The sequence below is a fragment of the Sinohyriopsis cumingii genome, chromosome 14 (assembly GCF_028554795.1).
Source record: "Sinohyriopsis cumingii isolate HCF-2022 chromosome 14, ASM2855479v2, whole genome shotgun sequence".
NCBI classification, from domain to species: domain Eukaryota; kingdom Metazoa; phylum Mollusca; class Bivalvia; order Unionida; family Unionidae; genus Sinohyriopsis; species Sinohyriopsis cumingii.
Window position 1 is genome coordinate 10,427,211 of NC_142974.1, and position 18,652 is coordinate 10,445,862.

General features: G+C 38.2%; 4 pseudogenes; all 4 read left to right on the top strand.

The window, feature by feature from the left end:
- Positions 1–1,136: 1,136 nt before the first annotated feature.
- On the top strand, positions 1,137–1,547 carry LOC149783210 (protein BUD31 homolog pseudogene; annotated as a pseudogene).
- Positions 1,548–5,439: 3,892 nt separating this feature from the next.
- LOC149783211 (protein BUD31 homolog pseudogene) lies at positions 5,440–5,892 on the top strand (annotated as a pseudogene).
- Positions 5,893–9,859: 3,967 nt separating this feature from the next.
- Positions 9,860–10,312, top strand: LOC149783212 (protein BUD31 homolog pseudogene; annotated as a pseudogene).
- Positions 10,313–14,292: 3,980 nt separating this feature from the next.
- On the top strand, positions 14,293–14,745 carry LOC149783213 (protein BUD31 homolog pseudogene; annotated as a pseudogene).
- The last annotated feature ends 3,907 nt before the right edge of the window (positions 14,746–18,652 follow it).

An 18,652-nucleotide genomic window follows, 5' to 3' on the forward strand; every position in this document is an offset into this window, starting at 1 on the left:
AAGAGAATGTCTCGCCACATTATTATTCTGCATGAAAAAACGCGTGTGATCTTAATCGTTGGCTGTGATTGAGGCGTCTTGCATTTCGTCGGATATTTAACATTTTTACAACCGTTAATTATTCTTTGATCAAGGGATACATTAGCCTAGTGTATCAGAGAATGCATTATGATATTTCCTTCGAAATATGTGTTATTTGAATCCGAAAATCTACTTGCTTCCATTGACTTTGACACATTGCTGTGTTCAAATGTAACGCGGCCTGATACATACATACATACATACATACATACACACACACACAAGTACGTACGTACGTAGATACATACATACATACATACATACATACATACATGGGCCCCAAGTGGCCGAGTGGTCTAAAGCGCTCTTCGTTACGGACCACTGCCAGCTCACCTCTGCCTGCATGGGTTCGAGTCTCGGATTCAGCCAATGTCAGTATGTGAAAAAGCTTGCCGGTAGCTTCTCGTGGGTCGGTGGTTTTTTCCGGGGTTTTCACGGGTTCTTCCTCCACCGTTAATACTGACTGCCATGTATAGCCGATCGTGTGCTGAAAAATGGCGTTAAACACAACAACAACAACAACAACATATATGCATACATACATACTTTATTGACATGTCGGAAATATCTTTCTTTTACGTGTTATCAATTGTCGGGTGTAGATTTCTATTTCTGCTACTAAATGTGCTTTAATAACAATAATGCAGGTTTACAGTTAGTATAAGTTATATATATATTTGTTTCTTTGACACTAGCTTCACAATTTCCTTTCAGGCACATACTCACCTCACTTTCTCGTATGGCATCTACTCATGCCGGATGCTTAACAAAAGGGTGTCATTAGTACAACATATGGTATGTGCAGCATGGCGTATCTACTAATACTTGAACAGCCTTATTATTGGTCAGTTTGATGTATAAATGGTTTTATTTACCAAATAAAACTAAACACCGACAATAGTAAGGTGACACTATAAAAGACACATATTTTTAGATGCAGTGATACGCCTTCTTACTGATGCACACTGACTGACACTGTTGCAAACATTTCTGAGACGGGTGACTGTTCTAGAGTGCAAATATTCGCTCCAAGTTTAAGTGCAAACCATACAACGATGCTTAATTTAAAGACAATAAGGAAATGTTCTGCAGAGAGACATGAGTTAATAAAGCCAGGCCTAGAGCAGGACGACAAGATGACAGCGGCCGAACAAGAGTCTCAAGGTGGTGAAAGAAAAGTGGAAGCGCTTTGGCCAGTTTTTCATATTGATCAACACAAATCCAGATACATGTGCGACTTGCCCTGTACCAGCGACACCATTAGTAGAGAGTTGTGCGAGTACGCTTTAGAGAAGAATAAAGCAGATAAAATTCCCTTCGCAAAATGGAAGAAGCAGGGTCATGAAGACCTCTGCTGTCTTCCTTGTATTGAGGCTCATTGCACATGTCGCAACTCTAAAGCCAACCTAGCAGAGGATAACACAGGAGCCTGTATTTACTGCGGATGTAAAGGTTGTACTGGCTGATGCCGCTTTTTTGAATTGAAAAGATGTGTCAAGCTGAAAATCATGTGTCTGAACAGACTTACAACTTCTTTATAGAAAACGGATGGCCAATTCATAATTGTATTCTGCTGATTTAAGGATGCTTCAGTGACCGGTTCCATGACGATGTTTTTGTCCACAGACGCGGTGGTCATGTTGGATACATTGTACTGGACAATAATTAGTGCCAATATCATAATCTTGTTCAATTGATCTCATTTGGTAATCGTGATAGATCTGAATGATATGATAGGAAACTTGATCTCTCTTAAACATCTGAAAGTAATATCATCTTATACTGTATACAACTGTTATTAAATTTTAGTCTCGGGGTACATCCTTTATTGTATCGCGTATGATGTCATAAAAAAATCAATGAGATGAATATATTTAATTGACTGAGAAATCTTCCGCAATGCCTTTCTATACATCATTATTTTATGCAGCGTTATGTATCAACATTATTTTCTTTTCAAGGTTTTGATAGCAGTTAATGCCATACACATTTGTCAAAATATGCAAACAGACTGTAAGCGGATATATCATTGATACAAATGGGCCCATTTTTAAGACTTATCTGCAAAATCCGTGTGTATAAATTCGTTCATAATTTTTGCAATAAAAGCACATAAAAACATTGAATCGTTGAGTTTCTTTATCAACCGCATAACTTGATATATTTTCGGAATGAGCTAATTTTGATCATGTTCATAAATTAGTTCATGCCTACATACGTACGCACGAATCTACGTATCTATTTTCCTATCTACATATATACCTACTTACCTACCTACATCCATCCATTTATCCATACATACATACATACATACATACATACATGCATGCACATCAATTAAAGAACGTGTACACGTGATGGCATGCATAACATGTACAAGGATACATGGATATACATATATTTGCACGTGGGCATACATGAAGCAAAGCTTGAGCGAACGAGGAAGGTGCGTACCTATACGTACATACATGAATCGGCTCATTGATCCATACATCCGTGCATGCATGCAAATACATACATACATACATACGTACATACATGCATACATACATAGAATACAATACAATACATACATACATACATATAAAATTTCTATGCCGTTGATATTTGCACAAATCAATTTTCCAGTAAGATGAGTGTGTGGTAATGCAGCTTTCCCGTAATATACATGCATTTTTTGCGTCCAAAGACCATTTAAAAAGTACCGGTACTCATAGTGTGACCACAAGTCTTTTCCCAGAGCGAAAAGTTTTGAAATGCATTCTTTACTTAAATTCCTGATGCAGTTCAAAATAATTTTCATCAACGACGATTGTAGATATTGTATTTGTCTTGAACACACGTGTCTGCTGCTTTGATTGGGCTACTTCTGCTACCTTGCATATTATTGGTATTTCACTGGCTACATACTGCGAAGTGACAATGAAAGGTTTTCATATCTCACATCAAATTCATTCTCAACACACGCCTGAAACACCTAATTCACAAATATACCCATATCTTTATTACAAAGCAATAATATTTCAAAACGAGACATCATAGCGCTAAAAGATAAATTTGCCAGGGGCCGTATTACCAAACTCTTCTCTGCCACCTATGTTTAATCTTACAAATACATGCCTCGAGCACGAGTTTCAACCCTATGAGGACAGAGGTGTGATATCTGTGATCGGTAAGGGCGGTCGCCTTGGAATATTAGGCCACCTGCAGCCCCAAATGGAAAGCTATTCCGAGTCCAAATGTATGTTATTGATTCATCCTTGATTACGGCAATATAAATGTTCATCATATGCAAATGACCTGCATGCCTGGGAACAAAATCAACTCAAGACTGAAACGTGGGAAGTACCTGATGAAGATTAAGTTGTAGACTCGTTTATAGCCCTTGCTGATATCGTCACGTGAGTAATGAAACGTGCAAGACGGAAGTCGAATATAAATCTTCCAATTTTTCAAACATTCACATAGACGCATATACACAAATGCAGGTATACAGTTTCGTCAGGTGACCGTTTTAGGGTTTTATTTTAAAAAAATACACTTTATTTATGTATCCGTCTCTTGGGGTTGGGATCTGGGTTCTTACTTTCCATTGCAGTTAACATGACAATATCATTAAATGTGTAAAACTTGTGCAAAACAGTCGGGCAACCGCAACCTTATTTCAATCTCCCTCACCACTCCGGTGGCCTAGTGGTTAGACTTTCCATCTCGGATGCGGGAGGTCGTGGGTTGAATCCACGACCGAATCAAACCAAAGACTTTCAAAAATGGTACTAATAGCTGCCTCGCTTGGCGCTCTGCATCAAGAGGTTAGTTTTAAGACTCGTCGGCTTGGTGTCAGGATAATGTGACTGGGTGGGACATCATGCTGTATGTCTGCGGCATGATGCCCTAGTGCTAGGCATCACTGCAAACTGCCACATTGCAGGCATTGTAGCTATATGACTGTAAAATTGTTAATGGTACGTTACAAATCCAAATCACATGACATCACATCAGTCTCCCTCTCCATGCAATATTTATATATTATCTGCATGAACTGTGATATCGGTGGTTTCTAGATAATATATCATGACAAATTATTTTACTGCGCCATGTCTGGTACATTTTATTGATGATTGCGCTGAATGAGGGATATAAAGTGTGCCAAAGGCGGGACAGTTCCCGAAACGGGCATATGCCCATGTTCCGAACGGGCTCATTTTGGGAGTAAGCGAATGTCTCGCCACATTATTTTTATGCAGGAAAACACGCTTGTGTTCTTAAATCCTTGGCTGGGATTGAGCGGTCTTGCATTTCTTTTAATATTTAACATTGTTACAACCTTTAATCATTCTTTGATCAAGGGATACATTAGCCGCGTGTATCAGTGAATGCATCCAGATATTTCCTTCGAAATATGTGTTATTTGAATCGGAAAATCTACTTGTTTCCATTGACTTTGAAAAATTGCTGTGTTCAAATGTCATGTGGTCTTATACATACATAAATATATTAATACATTCATACTTACATTCATACATACATACATACATACATACATACATACATATTTACACACACAAATACACACATACATACCTACATACCTACATGCATACATACATACCTACATAAAGGGGCCCCGAGTGGCAGAGTGGTTTAAAGCGCTCTGCGATACGGACCACTGGCAGCTCACCTCTGCCTGCATGGGTTCGAGTCTCGGATTCAGCCAATGTCAGTATGTGAAAAAGCTTGCCGGTAGCTTTTCGTGGGTCGGTGGTTCTTTCCGGGGTTTTCCCCGGTTCTTCTTCCACCGTTAATACTGACTGCCATGTATAGCCGATCGTGTGCTGAAAAATGGCGTGAAACACAACAACACCAACAACATATATGCATACATACATACTTTATTGACATGTCGGAAATATCGTTCTTTTACGTGCTATCAATTGTCGGGTGTAGATTTCTATTTCTGCTACTAAATGTGCTTTAATAACAATAATGCAGGTTTACAGTTAGTATAAGTTATATATATATTTGTTTCTTTGGCACTAGCTTCACAATTTCCTTTCAGGCAGATACTCACCTCACTTTCTCGCATGGCATCTACTCATGCCGGATGCTTAACAATAGGGTGTCATTAGTACAACATATGTTATGTGCAGTATGGCGTATCAACTAATCCTTGAACAGGTTTATTATTGGTCAGTTTGATGTATAAATGGTTTTATTTACAAAATAGAACTAAACACCGACAATGGTAAGGTGACACTATAAAAGACACATATTTTTAGATGCAGTGATACTCCTTCTTACTGATGCACACTGATTAACACTGTTGCAAACATTTCTGAGACGGGTGACTGTTCTAGAATGCAAATATTCGCTCCAAGCTTAAGTGCAAACCATACAACGATGCTTAATTTAAAGACAATAAGGAAATGTTCTGCAGAGAGACATGAGTTGATAAAGCCAGGCCTAGAGCAGGACGACAAGATGAAAGCGGCCGAACAAGAGTCTCAAGGTGGTGAAAGAAAAGTGGAAGCGCTTTGGCCAGTTTTTCATATTGATCAACACAAATCCAGATACATGTGCGACTTGCCCTGTACCAGCGACACCATTAGTAGAGAGTTGTGCGAGTACGCTTTAGAGAAGAATAAAGCAGATAAAATTCCCTTCGCGAAATGGAAGAAGCAGGGTCATGAAGACCTCTGCTGTCTTCCTTGTATTGAGGCCCATTGCACATGTCGTAACCCTAAAGCCAACCTAGCAGAGGATAACACAGGAGCCTGTATTTACTGCGGATGTAGAGGTTGTACTGGCTGATGCCGCTTTTTTGAATTGAAAAGATGTGTCAAGCCGAAAAATCATGTGTCTGAACAGACTTACAACTTCTTTATAGAAAACGGATGGCCAATTCATAATTGTATTCTGCTGATTTAAGGATGCTTCAGTGACCGGTTCCATGACGATGTTTTTGTCCACAGACGCGGTGGTCATGTTGGATACATTGTACTGGACAATAATTAGTGCCAATATCATAATCTTGTTCAATTGATCTCATTTGGTAATCGTGATAGATCTGAATGATATGATAGGAAACTTGATCTCTCTTAAACATCTGAAAGTAATATTATCTTATACTGTATACAACTGTTATTAAAATTTAGTCTCGGGGTACATCCTTTATTGTATCGCGTATGATGTCATAAAAAAATCAATGAGATCAATATATTTAATTGACTGAGAAATCTTCCGCAATTCCTTTCAATACATCATTATTTTATGCAGCGTTATATATGAACATTATTTTCTTTTCAAAGTTTTGATAGCAGTTAATGCCATACACATTTGTCAAAATATGCAAACAGACTGTAAGCGGATATATCATTGATACAAATGGGCCCATTTTTAAGACTTATCTGCAAAATCCATGTGTACAAATTCGTTCATAATTTTTGCAATAGAAACAAATAAAAACATTTAATCGTTGAGTTTCTTTATCAACCGCATAACTTGATATATTTTCGGAATGAGCTAATTTTGATCATGTTCATAAATTAGTTCATGCCTACATACGTACGCACGAATCTACGTATCTATTTTCCTATCTATATATATACCTACTTACCTACCTACATCCATCCATCCATACATATATACATACATACATACATACATACATACATACATACATACATACATACATACATACATACATGCATGCACATCAATTAAAGAACGTGTATACGTGATGGCATGCATAACATGTACAAGGATACATGGATATACATATATTTGCACGTGGGCATACATGAAGCAAAGCTTGAGCGAACGAGGAAGGTGCGTACCTATACGTACATAAATGAATCGGCTCATTGATCCATACATCCGTGCATGCATGCAAATACATACATACATACATACATACATACATACATACATGCATACATATATACATACATACAATACAATACAATACAATACAATACAATACAATACAATACAATATAATACATACATACATACATATAAAATTTCTATGCCGTTGATATTTGCACAAATCAGTTTTCCAGTAAGATGAGTGTGTGGTATGCGAGCTTTCCCGTAATATACATGCATTTTTTGCGTCCAAAGACCATTTGGAAAGCACCGGTGCTCATAGTGTGACCACAAGTCTTTTCCCTGAGCGAGAAGTTTTGAAATGCATTCTTTACTTAAATTCCTGATGCAATTCAAAATAATTTTCATCAACGACGATTGTAGATATTGTATTTGTCTTGAACACACGTGTCTGCTGCTTTGATTGGGCTACTTCTGCTACCTTGCATATTATTGGTATTTCACTGGCTACATACTGTGAAGTGACAATGAAAGGTATACATACCTCACATCAAATTCATACTCAAAACACTCCTGAAACACCTAATTCACAAATATACCCATATCTTTATTACAAAGCAATAATATTTCAAAACGAGACATCATAGCGCTAAAAGATAAATTTGCCAGGGGCCGTATTACCAAACTCTTCTCTGCCACCTATGTTTAATCTTACAAATACATGCCTCGAGCACGAGTTTCAACCCTATGAGGACAGAGGTGTGATATCTGTGATCGGTAAGGGCGGTCGCCTTGGAATATTAGGCCACCTGCAGCCCCAAATGGAAAGCTATTCCGAGTCCAAATGTATGTTATTGATTCATCCTTGATTACGGCAATATAAATGTTCATCATATGCAAATGACCTGCATGCCTGGGAACAAAATCAACTCAAGACTGAAACGTGGGAAGTACCTGATGAAGATTAAGTTGTAGACTCGTTTATAGCCCTTGCTGATATCGTCACGTGAGTAATGAAACGTGCAAGACGGAAGTCGAATATAAATCTTCCAATTTTTCAAACATTCACATAGACTGATATACACAAATGCAGGTATACAATTTCGTCAGGTGACCGTTTTAGGTTTTTTTTAAAAAAATACACTTTATTTATGTATCCGTCTCTTGGGGTTGGGCTTTGGGTTCTTACTGTCCAATGCAGTTAACATGACAATATCATTTAGATGTGTAAAACTTGTGCAAAACAGTCGGGCAACCGCAACCTTATTTCAATCTCCCTCACCACTCCGGTGGCCTAGTGGTTAGACTTTCCATCTCGGATGCGGGAGGTCGTGGGTTGAATCCACGACCGAATCAAACCAAAGACTTTCAAAAATGGTACTAATAGCTGCCTCGATTGGCGCTCTGCATCAAGAGGTTAGTTTTAAGGCTCGTCGGCTTGGTGTCAGGATAATGTGACTGGGTGGGACATCATGCTGCATGTCTGCGGCATGATGCCCTAGTGCTAGGCATCACTGCAAACTGCCACATTGCAGGCATTGTAGCTATATGACTGTAAAATTGTTAATGGTACGTTACAAATCCAAATCACATGACATCACATCAGTCTCCCTCTCCATGCAATATTTATATATTATCTGCATGAACTGTGATATCGGTGGTTTCTAGATAATATATCATGACAAATTATTTTACTGCGCCATGTCTGGTACATTTTATTGATGATTGCGCTGAATGAGGGATATAAAGTGTGCCAAAGGCGGGACAGTTCCCGAAACGGGCATATGCCCATGTTCCGAACGGGGTCATTTTGGGAGTAAGCGAATGTCTCGCCACATTATTTTTATGCAGGAAAACACGCTTGTGTTCTTAAATCATTGGCTGGGATTGAGCGGTCTTGCGTTTCTTTTAATATTTAACATTTTTACAACCTTTAATCATTCTTTGATCAAGGGATACATTAGCCGCGTGTATCAGTGAATGCATCCAGATATTTCCTTCGAAATATGTGTTATTTGAATCGGAAAATCTACTTGTTTCCATTGACTTTGAAAAATTGCTGTGTTCAAATGTCATGTGGTCTTATACATACATAAATATATTAATACATTCATACTTACATTCATACATACATACATACATACATATTTACACACACAAATACACACATACATACCTACATACCTACATGCATACATACATACCTACATAAAGGGGCCCCGAGTGGCAGAGTGGTTTAAAGCGCTCTGCGATACGGACCACTGGCAGCTCACCTCTGCCTGCATGGGTTCGAGTCTCGGATTCAGCCAATGTCAGTATGTGAAAAAGCTTGCCGGTAGCTTTTCGTGGGTCGGTGGTTCTTTCCGGGGTTTTTCCCGGTTCTTCTTCAACCGTTAATACTGACTGCCATGTATAGCCGATCGTGTGCTGAAAAATGGCGTGAAACACAACAACACCAACAACATATATGCATACATACATACTTTATTGACATGTCGGAAATATCGTTCTTTTACGTGCTATCAATTGTCGGGTGTAGATTTCTATTTCTGCTACTAAATGTGCTTTAATAACAATAATGCAGGTTTACAGTTAGTATAAGTTATATATATATTTGTTTCTTTGGCACTAGCTTCACAATTTCCTTTCAGGCACATACTCACCTCACTTTCTCGTATGGCATCTACTCATGCCGGATGCTTAACAATAGGGTGTCATTAGTACAACATATGTTATGTGCAGTATGGCGTATCAACTAATCCTTGAACAGGTTTATTATTGGTCAGTTTGATGTATAAATGGTTTTATTTACAAAATAGAACTAAACACCGACAATGGTAAGGTGACACTATAAAAGACACATATTTTTAGATGCAGTGATACTCCTTCTTACTGATGCACACTGATTAACACTGTTGCAAACATTTCTGAGACGGGTGACTGTTCTAGAATGCAAATATTCGCTCCAAGTTTAAGTGCAAACCATACAACGATGCTTAATTTAAAGACAATAAGGAAATGTTCTGCAGAGAGACATGAGTTGATAAAGCCAGGCCTAGAGCAGGACGACAAGATGAAAGCGGCCGAACAAGAGTCTCAAGGTGGTGAAAGAAAAGTGGAAGCGCTTTGGCCAGTTTTTCATATTGATCAACATAAATCCAGATACATGTGCGACTTGCCCTGTACCAGCGACACCATTAGTAGAGAGTTGTGCGAGTACGCTTTAGAGAAGAATAAAGCAGATAAAATTCCCTTCGCGAAATGGAAGAAGCAGGGTCATGAAGACCTCTGCTGTCTTCCTTGTATTGAGGCCCATTGCACATGTCGTAACCCTAAAGCCAACCTAGCAGAGGATAACACAGGAGCCTGTATTTACTGCGGATGTAGAGGTTGTACTGGCTGATGCCGCTTTTTTGAATTGAAAAGATGTGTCAAGCCGAAAAATCATGTGTCTGAACAGACTTACAACTTCTTTATAGAAAACGGATGGCCAATTCATAATTGTATTCTGCTGATTTAAGGATGCTTCAGTGACCGGTTCCATGACGATGTTTTTGTCCACAGACGCGGTGGTTGGTCATGTTGGATACATTGTACTGGACAATAATTAGTGCCAATATCATAATCTTGTTCAATTGATCTCATTTGGTAATCGTGATAGATCTGAATGATATGATAGGAAACTTGATCTCTCTTAATCATCTGAAAGTAATATTATCTTATACTGTATACAACTGTTATTAAAATTTAGTCTCGGGGTACATCCTTTATTGTATCGCGTATGATGTCATAAAAAAATCAATGAGATGAATATATTTAATTGACTGAGAAATCTTCCGCAATTCCTTTCAAGACATCATTATTTTATGCAGCGTTATATATGAACATTATTTTCTTTTCAAAGTTTTGATAGCAGTTAATGCCATACACATTTGTCAAAATATGCAAACAGACTGTAAGCGGATATATCATTGATACAAATGGGCCCATTTTTAAGACTTATCTGCAAAATCCATGTGTACAAATTCGTTCATAATTTTTGCAATAGAAACAAATAAAAACATTTAATCGTTGAGTTTCTTTATCAACCGCATAACTTGATATATTTTCGGAATGAGCTAATTTTGATCATGTTCATAAATTAGTTCATGCCTACATACGTACGCACGAATCTACGTATCTATTTTCCTATCTATATATATACCTACTTACCTACCTACATCCATCCATCCATACATATATACATACATACATACATACATACATACATACATACATACATACATACATGCATGCACATCAATTAAAGAACGTGTATACGTGATGGCATGCATAACATGTACAAGGATACATGGATATACATATATTTGCACGTGGGCATACATGAAGCAAAGCTTGAGCGAACGAGGAAGGTGCGTACCTATACGTACATAAATGAATCGGCTCATTGATCCATACATCCGTGCATGCATGCAAATACATACATACATACATACATACATACATACATACATACATACATACATGCATACATATATACATACATACAATACAATACAATACAATACAATACAATACAATACAATACAATATAATACATACATACATACATATAAAATTTCTATGCCGTTGATATTTGCACAAATCAGTTTTCCAGTAAGATGAGTGTGTGGTATGCGAGCTTTCCCGTAATATACATGCATTTTTTGCGTCCAAAGACCATTTGGAAAGCACCGGTGCTCATAGTGTGACCACAAGTCTTTTCCCTGAGCGAGAAGTTTTGAAATGCATTCTTTACTTAAATTCCTGATGCAATTCAAAATAATTTTCATCAACGACGATTGTAGATATTGTATTTGTCTTGAACACACGTGTCTGCTGCTTTGATTGGGCTACTTCTGCTACCTTGCATATTATTGGTATTTCACTGGCTACATACTGTGAAGTGACAATGAAAGGTATACATACCTCACATCAAATTCATACTCAAAACACTCCTGAAACACCTAATTCACAAATATACCCATATCTTTATTACAAAGCAATAATATTTCAAAACGAGACATCATAGCGCTAAAAGATAAATTTGCCAGGGGCCGTATTACCAAACTCTTCTCTGCCACCTATGTTTAATCTTACAAATACATGCCTCGAGCACGAGTTTCAACCCTATGAGGACAGAGGTGTGATATCTGTGATCGGTAAGGGCGGTCGCCTTGGAATATTAGGCCACCTGCAGCCCCAAATGGAAAGCTATTCCGAGTCCAAATGTATGTTATTGATTCATCCTTGATTACGGCAATATAAATGTTCATCATATGCAAATGACCTGCATGCCTGGGAACAAAATCAACTCAAGACTGAAACGTGGGAAGTACCTGATGAAGATTAAGTTGTAGACTCGTTTATAGCCCTTGCTGATATCGTCACGTGAGTAATGAAACGTGCAAGACGGAAGTCGAATATAAATCTTCCAATTTTTCAAACATTCACATAGACTGATATACACAAATGCAGGTATACAGTTTCGTCAGGTGACCGTTTTAGGGTTTTATTTTAAAAAAATACACTTTATTTATGTATCCGTCTCTTGGGGTTGGGATCTGGGTTCTTACTTTCCATTGCAGTTAACATGACAATATCATTAAATGTGTAAAACTTGTGCAAAACAGTCGGGCAACCGCAACCTTATTTCAATCTCCCTCACCACTCCGGTGGCCTAGTGGTTAGACTTTCCATCTCGGATGCGGGAGGTCGTGGGTTGAATCCACGACCGAATCAAACCAAAGACTTTCAAAAATGGTACTAATAGCTGCCTCGCTTGGCGCTCTGCATCAAGAGGTTAGTTTTAAGACTCGTCGGCTTGGTGTCAGGATAATGTGACTGGGTGGGACATCATGCTGTATGTCTGCGGCATGATGCCCTAGTGCTAGGCATCACTGCAAACTGCCACATTGCAGGCATTGTAGCTATATGACTGTAAAATTGTTAATGGTACGTTACAAATCCAAATCACATGACATCACATCAGTCTCCCTCTCCATGCAATATTTATATATTATCTGCATGAACTGTGATATCGGTGGTTTCTAGATAATATATCATGACAAATTATTTTACTGCGCCATGTCTGGTACATTTTATTGATGATTGCGCTGAATGAGGGATATAAAGTGTGCCAAAGGCGGGACAGTTCCCGAAACGGGCATATGCCCATGTTCCGAACGGGCTCATTTTGGGAGTAAGCGAATGTCTCGCCACATTATTTTTATGCAGGAAAACACGCTTGTGTTCTTAAATCCTTGGCTGGGATTGAGCGGTCTTGCATTTCTTTTAATATTTAACATTGTTACAACCTTTAATCATTCTTTGATCAAGGGATACATTAGCCGCGTGTATCAGTGAATGCATCCAGATATTTCCTTCGAAATATGTGTTATTTGAATCGGAAAATCTACTTGTTTCCATTGACTTTGAAAAATTGCTGTGTTCAAATGTCATGTGGTCTTATACATACATAAATATATTAATACATTCATACTTACATTCATACATACATACATACATACATACATACATATTTACACACACAAATACACACATACATACCTACATACCTACATGCATACATACATACCTACATAAAGGGGCCCCGAGTGGCAGAGTGGTTTAAAGCGCTCTGCGATACGGACCACTGGCAGCTCACCTCTGCCTGCATGGGTTCGAGTCTCGGATTCAGCCAATGTCAGTATGTGAAAAAGCTTGCCGGTAGCTTTTCGTGGGTCGGTGGTTCTTTCCGGGGTTTTCCCCGGTTCTTCTTCCACCGTTAATACTGACTGCCATGTATAGCCGATCGTGTGCTGAAAAATGGCGTGAAACACAACAACACCAACAACATATATGCATACATACATACTTTATTGACATGTCGGAAATATCGTTCTTTTACGTGCTATCAATTGTCGGGTGTAGATTTCTATTTCTGCTACTAAATGTGCTTTAATAACAATAATGCAGGTTTACAGTTAGTATAAGTTATATATATATTTGTTTCTTTGGCACTAGCTTCACAATTTCCTTTCAGGCAGATACTCACCTCACTTTCTCGCATGGCATCTACTCATGCCGGATGCTTAACAATAGGGTGTCATTAGTACAACATATGTTATGTGCAGTATGGCGTATCAACTAATCCTTGAACAGGTTTATTATTGGTCAGTTTGATGTATAAATGGTTTTATTTACAAAATAGAACTAAACACCGACAATGGTAAGGTGACACTATAAAAGACACATATTTTTAGATGCAGTGATACTCCTTCTTACTGATGCACACTGATTAACACTGTTGCAAACATTTCTGAGACGGGTGACTGTTCTAGAATGCAAATATTCGCTCCAAGCTTAAGTGCAAACCATACAACGATGCTTAATTTAAAGACAATAAGGAAATGTTCTGCAGAGAGACATGAGTTGATAAAGCCAGGCCTAGAGCAGGACGACAAGATGAAAGCGGCCGAACAAGAGTCTCAAGGTGGTGAAAGAAAAGTGGAAGCGCTTTGGCCAGTTTTTCATATTGATCAACACAAATCCAGATACATGTGCGACTTGCCCTGTACCAGCGACACCATTAGTAGAGAGTTGTGCGAGTACGCTTTAGAGAAGAATAAAGCAGATAAAATTCCCTTCGCGAAATGGAAGAAGCAGGGTCATGAAGACCTCTGCTGTCTTCCTTGTATTGAGGCCCATTGCACATGTCGTAACCCTAAAGCCAACCTAGCAGAGGATAACACAGGAGCCTGTATTTACTGCGGATGTAGAGGTTGTACTGGCTGATGCCGCTTTTTTGAATTGAAAAGATGTGTCAAGCCGAAAAATCATGTGTCTGAACAGACTTACAACTTCTTTATAGAAAACGGATGGCCAATTCATAATTGTATTCTGCTGATTTAAGGATGCTTCAGTGACCGGTTCCATGACGATGTTTTTGTCCACAGACGCGGTGGTCATGTTGGATACATTGTACTGGACAATAATTAGTGCCAATATCATAATCTTGTTCAATTGATCTCATTTGGTAATCGTGATAGATCTGAATGATATGATAGGAAACTTGATCTCTCTTAAACATCTGAAAGTAATATTATCTTATACTGTATACAACTGTTATTAAAATTTAGTCTCGGGGTACATCCTTTATTGTATCGCGTATGATGTCATAAAAAAATCAATGAGATCAATATATTTAATTGACTGAGAAATCTTCCGCAATTCCTTTCAATACATCATTATTTTATGCAGCGTTATATATGAACATTATTTTCTTTTCAAAGTTTTGATAGCAGTTAATGCCATACACATTTGTCAAAATATGCAAACAGACTGTAAGCGGATATATCATTGATACAAATGGGCCCATTTTTAAGACTTATCTGCAAAATCCATGTGTACAAATTCGTTCATAATTTTTGCAATAGAAACAAATAAAAACATTTAATCGTTGAGTTTCTTTATCAACCGCATAACTTGATATATTTTCGGAATGAGCTAATTTTGATCATGTTCATAAATTAGTTCATGCCTACATACGTACGCACGAATCTACGTATCTATTTTCCTATCTATATATATACCTACTTACCTACCTACATCCATCCATCCATACATATATACATACATACATACATACATACATACATACATACATACATGCATGCACATCAATTAAAGAACGTGTATACGTGATGGCATGCATAACATGTACAAGGATACATGGATATACATATATTTGCACGTGGGCATACATGAAGCAAAGCTTGAGCGAACGAGGAAGGTGCGTACCTATACGTACATAAATGAATCGGCTCATTGATCCATACATCCGTGCATGCATGCAAATACATACATACATACATACATACATACATACATACATACATGCATACATATATACATACATACAATACAATACAATACAATACAATACAATACAATACAATATAATACATACATACATACATATAAAATTTCTATGCCGTTGATATTTGCACAAATCAGTTTTCCAGTAAGATGAGTGTGTGGTATGCGAGCTTTCCCGTAATATACATGCATTTTTTGCGTCCAAAGACCATTTGGAAAGCACCGGTGCTCATAGTGTGACCACAAGTCTTTTCCCTGAGCGAGAAGTTTTGAAATGCATTCTTTACTTAAATTCCTGATGCAATTCAAAATAATTTTCATCAACGACGATTGTAGATATTGTATTTGTCTTGAACACACGTGTCTGCTGCTTTGATTGGGCTACTTCTGCTACCTTGCATATTATTGGTATTTCACTGGCTACATACTGTGAAGTGACAATGAAAGGTATACATACCTCACATCAAATTCATACTCAAAACACTCCTGAAACACCTAATTCACAAATATACCCATATCTTTATTACAAAGCAATAATATTTCAAAACGAGACATCATAGCGCTAAAAGATAAATTTGCCAGGGGCCGTATTACCAAACTCTTCTCTGCCACCTATGTTTAATCTTACAAATACATGCCTCGAGCACGAGTTTCAACCCTATGAGGACAGAGGTGTGATATCTGTGATCGGTAAGGGCGGTCGCCTTGGAATATTAGGCCACCTGCAGCCCCAAATGGAAAGCTATTCCGAGTCCAAATGTATGTTATTGATTCATCCTTGATTACGGCAATATAAATGTTCATCATATGCAAATGACCTGCATGCCTGGGAACAAAATCAACTCAAGACTGAAACGTGGGAAGTACCTGATGAAGATTAAGTTGTAGACTCGTTTATAGCCCTTGCTGATATCGTCACGTGAGTAATGAAACGTGCAAGACGGAAGTCGAATATAAATCTTCCAATTTTTCAAACATTCACATAGACTGATATACACAAATGCAGGTATACAATTTCGTCAGGTGACCGTTTTAGGTTTTTTTTAAAAAAATACACTTTATTTATGTATCCGTCTCTTGGGGTTGGGCTTTGGGTTCTTACTGTCCAATGCAGTTAACATGACAATATCATTTAGATGTGTAAAACTTGTGCAAAACAGTCGGGCAACCGCAACCTTATTTCAATCTCCCTCACCACTCCGGTGGCCTAGTGGTTAGACTTTCCATCTCGGATGCGGGAGGTCGTGGGTTGAATCCACGACCGAATCAAACCAAAGACTTTCAAAAATGGTACTAATAGCTGCCTCGATTGGCGCTCTGCATCAAGAGGTTAGTTTTAAGGCTCGTCGGCTTGGTGTCAGGATAATGTGACTGGGTGGGACATCATGCTGCATGTCTGCGGCATGATGCCCTAGTGCTAGGCATCACTGCAAACTGCCACATTGCAGGCATTGTAGCTATATGACTGTAAAATTGTTAATGGTACGTTACAAATCCAAATCACATGACATCACATCAGTCTCCCTCTCCATGCAATATTTATATATTATCTGCATGAACTGTGATATCGGTGGTTTCTAGATAATATATCATGACAAATTATTTTACTGCGCCATGTCTGGTACATTTTATTGATGATTGCGCTGAATGAGGGATATAAAGTGTGCCAAAGGCGGGACAGTTCCCGAAACGGGCATATGCCCATGTTCCGAACGGGGTCATTTTGGGAGTAAGCGAATGTCTCGCCACATTATTTTTATGCAGGAAAACACGCTTGTGTTCTTAAATCATTGGCTGGGATTGAGCGGTCTTGCGTTTCTTTTAATATTTAACATTTTTACAACCTTTAATCATTCTTTGATCAAGGGATACATTAGCCGCGTGTATCAGTGAATGCATCCAGATATTTCCTTCGAAATATGTGTTATTTGAATCGGAAAATCTACTTGTTTCCATTGACTTTGAAAAATTGCTGTGTTCAAATGTCATGTGGTCTTATACATACATAAATATATTAATACATTCATACTTACATTCATACATACATACATACATACATATTTACACACACAAATACACACATACATACCTACATACCTACATGCATACATACATACCTACATAAAGGGGCCCCGAGTGGCAGAGTGGTTTAAAGCGCTCTGCGATACGGACCACTGGCAGCTCACCTCTGCCTGCATGGGTTCGAGTCTCGGATTCAGCCAATGTCAGTATGTGAAAAAGCTTGCCGGTAGCTTTTCGTGGGTCGGTGGTTCTTTCCGGGGTTTTTCCCGGTTCTTCTTCAACCGTTAATACTGACTGCCATGTATAGCCGATCGTGTGCTGAAAAATGGCGTGAAACACAACAACACCAACAACATATATGCATACATACATACTTTATTGACATGTCGGAAATATCGTTCTTTTACGTGCTATCAATTGTCGGGTGTAGATTTCTATTTCTGCTACTAAATGTGCTTTAATAACAATAATGCAGGTTTACAGTTAGTATAAGTTATATATATATTTGTTTCTTTGGCACTAGCTTCACAATTTCCTTTCAGGCACATACTCACCTCACTTTCTCGTATGGCATCTACTCATGCCGGATGCTTAACAATAGGGTGTCATTAGTACAACATATGTTATGTGCAGTATGGCGTATCAACTAATCCTTGAACAGGTTTATTATTGGTCAGTTTGATGTATAAATGGTTTTATTTACAAAATAGAACTAAACACCGACAATGGTAAGGTGACACTATAAAAGACACATATTTTTAGATGCAGTGATACTCCTTCTTACTGATGCACACTGATTAAC